This window comes from Podarcis filfolensis, assembly GCF_964270895.1.
Source record: "Podarcis filfolensis genome assembly, chromosome: 3".
NCBI lineage: Eukaryota > Metazoa > Chordata > Lepidosauria > Squamata > Lacertidae > Podarcis > Podarcis filfolensis.
The window spans coordinates 64,720,440-64,728,933 of NC_139606.1; the positions used below are offsets into that span (position 1 = coordinate 64,720,440).

Here is an 8,494-nt window from a genome sequence, read left to right on the forward strand (position 1 = left end):
GAAATAGGTGAATCTCTCTGAGAAATTGAATATGGAATATGTTATGTAAAATGAAGAATTTTTGCATTTTCCTATTGTCAGTTCAGCACTTATTGTTTCTCTCCAAGTTATTTAACAAAAGGAAGTTATTCATCTGTGGGTGATTTGACAGTATAAATGATGCTATGTTGTGTTCTTGTTGTCATTACAATTAATCAAGCAAGAGAATCTGTCAGCATTGTTCATCTTGAAGTTGAATAACCAAGATATGGTATTATCCATACTCTGAAGTTCAAGATGGGTTTCTTCTACTTGGTGACAAAAGTTTAAAATAATATACAATAAATGACAATAAATGTTAGATGTTGTAGGTTACTTGGTTCTAAGATATCCCAGCAATCAGACTGAGATGCCTCAAAGCTCTATATAGGAATTATAGAGAGCCACACCAAATCTCCCAGGTCCATTCTTGACAAATTGCTTTTTCAAAAATTCTCAAAATACCCTCTTCTGGAACATTGCCCCACCATCAAATTGAATGTCACATAGAACAGCATGGAAATAATGTGATGTGTCAACAAACTTCTGAATAGCTCACCTGTAGTAAATTGTTCGTATGTTTTTAAAAAAGAAATGCAGTCAGGAGCACTCAGGTATCCCACAACAAATGTGACATGCCCCCAAACTCTAGACATGAAGAATAGGCACACCTTCCTCCCCATCTCTCATGGGACTTCTGGGTAAGAGTACTCTATACAGACTGACAAGCAGAGAGAGATGTCATGACAAGCCTCCATCTTGCCCAGCTAGAATATGGAGAGCAAGCCAGCATTGGCTGGAAAAAGATCATCCCTCTTTTATCTGTTGTTATTGTTAGATGAGCACATAAACTGTGTTAGTATTGAGGAATACATTCCACTCCCAGTGTTATCTTCTTGGTGTTGTTGTTTTGAGTCAGGCAAGGAGCTGTGCTTTCTGAGCTTAGTTTTGTTCCACCAGTTACTAAAGCACCGACGCCATGGATGGTGTGATCTAATGATATCTATGGCCCCACATTGGATGAATGTTTTTGTCTCATAAACAGTCGTGGCCAATTCCATGTGCAACTGTTATTGCTGCAGCTTCTCAGACATGCCCTGCACTTCCCAAACACTTAAATGCCCTCTTTGGCAAATTGCCTGGTAGTAATGCCTATTAATTTCACGAGAAGTGTATTGTTAATTAAAAGACTGCCTCCTGAAACTATTAACGTTAAAGAGATTTCTTCAGTGATTGGCATTCCAATATCCTCTTCTTTCCTATTATGAGTTCCATTAAACCCCAGAGCTTACTTAGTCAGTAGTATTGACAAAAGCACACTTTGAATAACCCTGGTGTGTTGCTAAATAACATTGGAATATTAGTATAGAATAGAAATCATGAAAGTAGGTGTAATAGCCTCAATTTTTCATTAACTATATTGTAATAATACAAGTACTACTGACATCTGAGATATGTGTTTCGGGACCCACTCTATTCTTCTGAATGCAATATGGTTTAACTGTTTTTACTTCTGAATTTAAAATTGTTGTAACCTATCCTGAACCTGTTGGTGAAGGGTGGATAATAATGTTGTTGTTGTTGTTGTTGTTGTTGCTGCTGCTGCTGCTGTTGTTGTTGTTGTTAAGAAGAAGAAATCATGTTGCTGTTATCTATAGTCTACAACTGCCCATTGATGCTGAGCATGACACAGTAATTTATTACAAAAATAATAATAAATCATGGCATAACTGAGTGAACTACACAGTACTCCACTCTTTACAGTTGTTGTCAATAGAGGAAAATCCTGGCTCAGTGTGCCTCTTCCAGGAATGAGTGCCTCTCCCTGACACTTGCTTATCTGACCAGATACTATACTATCCCTTATGTAATCAGAAAGATGATGTATGGGATGGTGCTAATGGAATGGGGGTGTGAATTCGATTAATCAGCTTCAAAACAAGAGACTCTGAACCAAGATAATTTTTAGAGGCATGTCTCAGCATGGTGATTTTTCTTGGCATTGAAAAATTCCTTATTAGCTAGAAGAACTGGTGAGCAGATGAAATGCCTCTGAATCCACTTGGAAATCACAGAAAGCAGTACCTTGCATACAGTGAAAAAAATACAGCAAGCATGGCACGATGCAAACAACACACCAAAACCTCCAACCCCCGACTTTGTTGACATGTTAAGCAGTCTTTGTTTGCATTATTCCATTTTATGTTTCTGTGTTCCACATTCATTTGGGCTTAAGCCAATCTCTGTCTGCCAAGTCGCAATGATTTCTGGAGAGCTTTCTCAGGAGTCCTTCAGGAACGTTTGGAGCACCAGCCCTCCCTTCTCTGAGCTGTATGAGACATTCCCTTTCTTGATGAAGTAAGTTGGCAACTCCTCAGCTTCCTCCTGTGGGTTACACAAGGAGAAAGCTGTTATTTGAGCATAGAAGAGTATAAAAATGCTGGCTCCACCACCCCTGTGTCTTTCCTTTTTTCAACATTCATGCTACTTGCCCCTCTAGAAGCTTTCCTGCACCTTTCAGCACTGTCAAAATGTCCAGTCTATGAAGCAGAGCAACCATTTTCAGTGTCTGGTGCTGATGATGGCATGTCACTGTTGATTAATGGAGAAACCACAATTTAAATACATATTATAGAGCATGTTGCAGGCATAGGACCTGTTCATGCAGAACGTACCTTGTGGGAACACTCAGTCAAGATGAATGTGATACTGTGAATCCCTGTTTTAAGCAGAACTCAGGTTTGGATATGCGCTAAGGAAAACTTACACACGATTCCAAGCTAGACATGAATAGGGCTTTTCCCCATTCAGGCGGTCCTTTGCAATTTAGGCAGTAGAGGTCTACCCACTGCAAGTTCCATCTGATACATTAGCTTGATAGGGTTTTGAAAAATTCAGAAGACTGAAGAAGCAAAGGAGAAATCACAAATATAAATGGAGCAATGCACATACTGCACCACCATGGATCATACACAGCCTCAGTATCTAGAATGTGATTGATAGTAGTTCATAGACATATTTGCCCTTGTTTGTTGCTTTACATACATTAGTGGGTTGAGATGAGTGGAAACTGCATTGAGATCCCCAGCATGGTGTCCATGGGCACCAGTGTGCTACCAGTACCTCCTATGGTGCCTGCAAAAGATCTCAATACATATCCCATCAATACATGAAAGACTGTTTAGTCTTCCTGCCTTTTTACACTAGCTTAGCCTCTCCTACACTGAACGCATATCTTGAATATGCCCCAATTTCATTGGATGCCTGGACTGGTCTGGACAACCATTCTCCTTTCTACTCTGAGCAGAGAATATGTGCAAAGAGCTTTTTTTCCTGTGAGTGAGCATGTTGGTGGCCGATTTGGATGCCTTTTCCACCATTGACTGGTAGGCTGATGGGAAGGAAGTCTGCACCATTTTGTGATCCTGTCTCTCTTTCTGCTCCTTCAGACATGGCAGTCATTTAGAGTTATGCCATATCCTATGACAACCATTTTTTGACTGGACTCTGTGGCACTTTCCAAAAGTTCCAAATGTGCCCACTCACACAAAAAGGTTGGCAACTGTTTTCCTGTACCTGTTTTCCATTTCATGGGTTAGTGTAAGAAGTTCCTATATTGTTTAGGGGGAAATATTTTTTTTAATGCTTTATTGAAAGAAAAACAAACAAAATCCATCCAAAAAGTAAAAACAGTAATATACGTTACCTGAGATCATGATAAATTCTTCTTATGTCTATAACGACTTAGGAAAAAAGATTTCAATGGTACCTTCCCACCCTCCTACTTCTTATCACATGAGATCAGTGGCCCAAAAGAAGTTTCTGAGGCATCTGTTAAAATTTTCTGAAGCTTGACCAATCTGATTAGGCAGTTTATATGCCAGTAAAGGACAGGGCAATTAAGCACAATGTTTATCAAGGAAGCTTCTGGAAAATGAAGTCGTGCCCAAAGGCCCAGCAATGCACAACATGATGTGCTTTTAGTACATGTGATACTGTATGATTGCAATCAGTTTCAGCTGGTCAGGAATATACCAGACAGCAAGACTGCCTAATGTTAAAACAGCTTCCCCTGTCTCATGACAGAACTTTTCAGAACACAATGCAATTCAGTAACATTGTTGCTGAGTTTAGATGCTTCGGCCTGGGCAAAAACTTTTGAGGGATTTTGGGAAAAGTGAAAATATTTGCAATAAAGTAGTGAAGTGTGTGTGTGTGTGTGTGTGTGTGTGAGAGAGAGAGAGAGAGAGAGAGAGAGAGAGAGAGAGAGAGAACCCTGATTTCACCTAATGGGAAATATAAGGTGAAGTAAGAGTTCATTGCTTAGATAAAACCTCTGATATACTTTAAGGGAAAGCTAAAAAGACTAAGAGTTGTGTGGAAGATGTATGTACCAAATCCTTACATATGAGCATAAGAACTGCTGGATCAGCCAAGCATTCAGTTCTCCACAGTGGCCAACCACTTCATGGTTCACCATGCATATTTCTCAGTACACAGACACAGAAAAAGGCAAGCCAAATTATCAAAGGACTGGAGCAACTTCTATATGAGGAAAGGTTCTATATGGGGCTTTTTAGTTCAGGAGGAAAAATAAGTCAGGGGAGACAAGATGCAGGTGTATAGCTGTATCATTTATATCATTTTAACACAACACTATACACAAGTACATATGGAGAAGTTTTTTCTTCCCGTCTCATAATACAGTGGTACCTCAGGTTACAGACGCTTCAGGTTACAGACGCTTCAGGTTACAGACTCCGCTAACCCAGAAATAGTACCTTGGGTAAAGAACTTTGCTTCAGGATGACAACAGAAATTGTAATGTTAACCATAATGTTGCACTACATGAGTGATCCTGGGGTGGGCCTCAAACTTGTGTGCTTTAGCACCCCTGTGATGTGAAGATTGGAAGCATCCACTTCCTAGTTTAAAATAAGCAGAGTTTTGGGTTGGTGGAAGAGGAGTTTAAAAAAGAAAAGAAAATGTAAGCCTTGGAATTCATTTATGAATACAGTGGTACCTCGGGTTACAGACGCTTCAGGTTACAGACTCCGCTAACCCAGAAATAGTACCTTGGGTAAAGAACTTTGCTTCAGGATGAGAACAGAAATTGTGCAGCGATGGCGCAGCAGCAGCGGGAGGCCCCACTAGCTAAAGTGGTGCTTCAGGTTAAGGACAGTTTCAGGTTAAGAACGGACCTCCGGAACAAATTAAATTCTTAACCTGAGGTACCACTGTACTAGAACTTGGGACCATCTGGACGGACAAGTAGTTTTTCATACAGCGCATCGTGAATCTATGCAATTCACTTGCACAGAATGCAGTGGTGCTCACCAATTTGAATGGCTTTAAAAGAGTATTACACTCATTCATGGAGGATAAGGCAATCAGTAGCTACCAGGCTCAGTTGCTATGTTGGAGGCAGGGTGCCTCTGAATACCAACTACTGGGAATCACAAGTGGGGAGTGCTGTTGCACTCTGGTCCTGCTTGTGAACTTCCCATAGGCATCTGGTTTGCCACTGTAATAACAAGATGCAGAACTAGATAGGGTTTTGATCTGATCCAGTAGGACTCTTATGTTCTCATTATTCCACACAAGATGTGCAGATGGTGATTTGCTTAGTGCTTATCTTATGTGATTCCCATTTCAAGTAGAGTGTCTCATCTCATTTATATCATTCCAGCTCAGAAAATCCATTTTCATATTTTGCAATGTTTTTAATGCTCCTGGGCAAGAAACTGAATGGACAACCAGTGAGATTGATTGAATGAATTCCAAGGTCACTGGACTTTGGTCCACAAGATAGAACACCAGTGGCTTTTGGCATTAGGACTGCAGCATGCTAATCTTCAGAATCCTAAAATTCATTTCACCTTCCATTGTCAAGCAAGTGACCCTAATTAAGAATGACAAGTTTGTTCTTCCAATTTGTCCTTAAGTATATTTCATTCCCACTGTAAAACTAGCGCTTATCATTCTGAGTTTTATGATTGTCCTGAACTTAATTTTTAAAATCAAATGCTGCTTCTTGTGGCAGGTTTGCACAAAACAGAAGTCATAAACAAATGAACAACATTGTCTATCATTCCAATAAGCAGGATGTGTTTATTAAATATGACAAGAGCAAATTTTCTTGCTAGAAAACAGAATCATGTACTCTGCTGCTAGAGGTTAGAAAGGACTGCACCAAACAGTAATGAAAAGAGAAATGAAAGTTTGGACCAAACATTCTGTTCCTATGAAAGCAAATAGGAAAGTTTCAGTTAACTTTATTGGGGCACTCTTAGTTGCCTGGCAACATTTCCCTAAGTGTGTCATGTATCTGAACCCGAAAGTTTCAAAAGAAAGTTAGATGATACAAGCTGAGACGTGGTTTGTAGATATGACAGACCTTGCAAAAAAGACATTTCTGGTCCTCACATATTATGTGGTGTATGAAACATTTGTGTGTGTTCCTGAGCAGTTTTCTAACTTTGTTTCATGAACAATTGTAAGGGCTTATGCAGAAGATTGATAAGAAAGACAGCTTGCTCTGAATTACTGATCTCCGCTCTACAATGCATTGAGTCCAGGAAATAACATGGTTATTATAATTATTATAATTCTTCATTAGGGTTATATGAAGCCTCCAGATTTGGAGGCAATATGCCACTGAACACTAGCTGCTACAGTTGGTGAGGACTAACATTCCGTTTATTCTGCATGACCCGTTGCACTACGGAACTGTGGCTTTTTCATCGATATACTGCCATGTCACATTTACTTTCATTCACACCAGTGGGTTTAGTGTGACACAACAGCAGGTGTCATTATGCATGTCATAACAATAACGTGCATGCATGCTTTGGTCCTCCACGTTTCCCCTTGCAGGAAAGAGCTGTATACCAGAATCATGCCGCAAATTTTGTCACATGGCATGTTCCATTACAGTGGGGTGGGGGTGGGGAATTACAGTGCAAAACTCCAACAGTTTTGTGTGTTAATGGGGTTGCAAACAGATCTTTTTTTCTGGAAGCAATTAAGACAGAAAGGAGCATCAAACCTCTGCTAGATTTCCAGAAGCGACTTTTACATTGTGTGAAAGCTCACATAAAATGTAAACATTATCAGGTAAGGAAACGTCTGGAAAATGGAATAAAGTGCTGTCTAAATGCAGGTACAACACAATTAACATTTGAAAGTAAATTCATCACTTGGAAAATAGCTTAACTATGGGTGTGATTGACCAAAGTAGTTCCATTAGTGCAAGAACTTCTGGCTGAGGAAAGGAACTTCCCCTCCCTCTCCTCTCCCCATGCCTAAATAAATTTGCCTAAGTAAATTTAAAATGACTTGTTAGTTTACATTGTGTAATGCCTTTTAATGTGATTCACACTGTGATTTAATTAGAGCAGTAGTTACGAACATTTTATTATTAAAAGGTGACAGTTGTTCACAATAGGTCCATTGACAGCTACTACCCCGAAAACCTGGTGGATCATGAAAGCATGCTGTGTACTTTTGAGAACCATCTCCTAACACTCTCCTCTCCACTATTCCAAAACTGTGGTGGCTTCCAAGGTGTTGCTGGGATGTATAGTTTGAATTCTCCAGCACCTCTGCTACTGAAGAGGACTCACTGGGGCACGCCATCTGGTTCATTTCTGCTGAGCAACAAAGTAAACTCCATACTCGATTAAGATGAAGAGGTATGAGTTGGAGTGGGGCTGTGAGTTTAGATGCTTAATGTTGGAAGGGTGCTTACCTTTACTTACCTGCTAATGACAAGCTGCTATCCTCATCAGTCAGGTTACACTTTGTTTCCTTAGTATTTATTTACATAGTACATTAATGCTCCTGTTTCCTTCCATCGTGGAACTCAAGATGGCATAGCCTTCTCAGGTAGTCTTTCATCCAAGCACTGCCCAGACCAGACCTGCTTATCTTCAACAAGATAGTTGCATCATATTCCCCCCAGGCCATACCCTGGCACATTTTATATTCACCCTGAAATCAGTCACCACCTATTCCCAGCAATGCAATATTTTATACAATTGTACAGGACAGATCTTATTGTGACTTATGTCTGATGAAGGCCCGCATTCCTGAACACACTTGAGGACTGAGCATGCTTCCTGAAAAGAACACCCCGCCGACTTCATTCCGCAGTAAGTGTCACAGGATAGTGGCCATCCTATGGCATCCAAGTGGCCGCGACACAATAATGTGGCCGGGGGGCAGACAGCTTTAAGAGTTGCGTGGTGCAGAAGAGGGAATCCGGTACAGCTTCTCCTGAAGCAGCGCGGCAATCTCCCCCTTCCGTGCAGCCATTAAGGGCGCAAGGGCTCTTTTTCGTCTCGCGGCCCTAAGCCCGAGTAGGCTCCCTACTATCTTTAGCGAGACCCTCCCCTCTGTGGAAGAAGACGCCCTGTTGAATTCGGCGGGGCTTAGTCCCATGTCTGCAGGCGTTAGGCCAGCCTAACCAAAACAG

General features: G+C 40.7%; 1 long non-coding RNA gene across 1 annotated transcript; it reads right to left on the reverse strand.

Moving 5' to 3' along the window:
- Nucleotides 1-1,804: 1,804 nt before the first annotated feature.
- On the reverse strand, nt 1,805-7,865 carry LOC310760034. The gene is made up of 3 exons (XR_014546709.1): nt 7,779-7,865; nt 2,786-2,920; nt 1,805-2,403 (listed from the first exon to the last, which is right to left on the reverse strand). It is a non-coding gene; the product is annotated as an uncharacterized lncRNA (long non-coding RNA).
- Between the last annotated feature and the right edge of the window lie 629 nt (nt 7,866-8,494).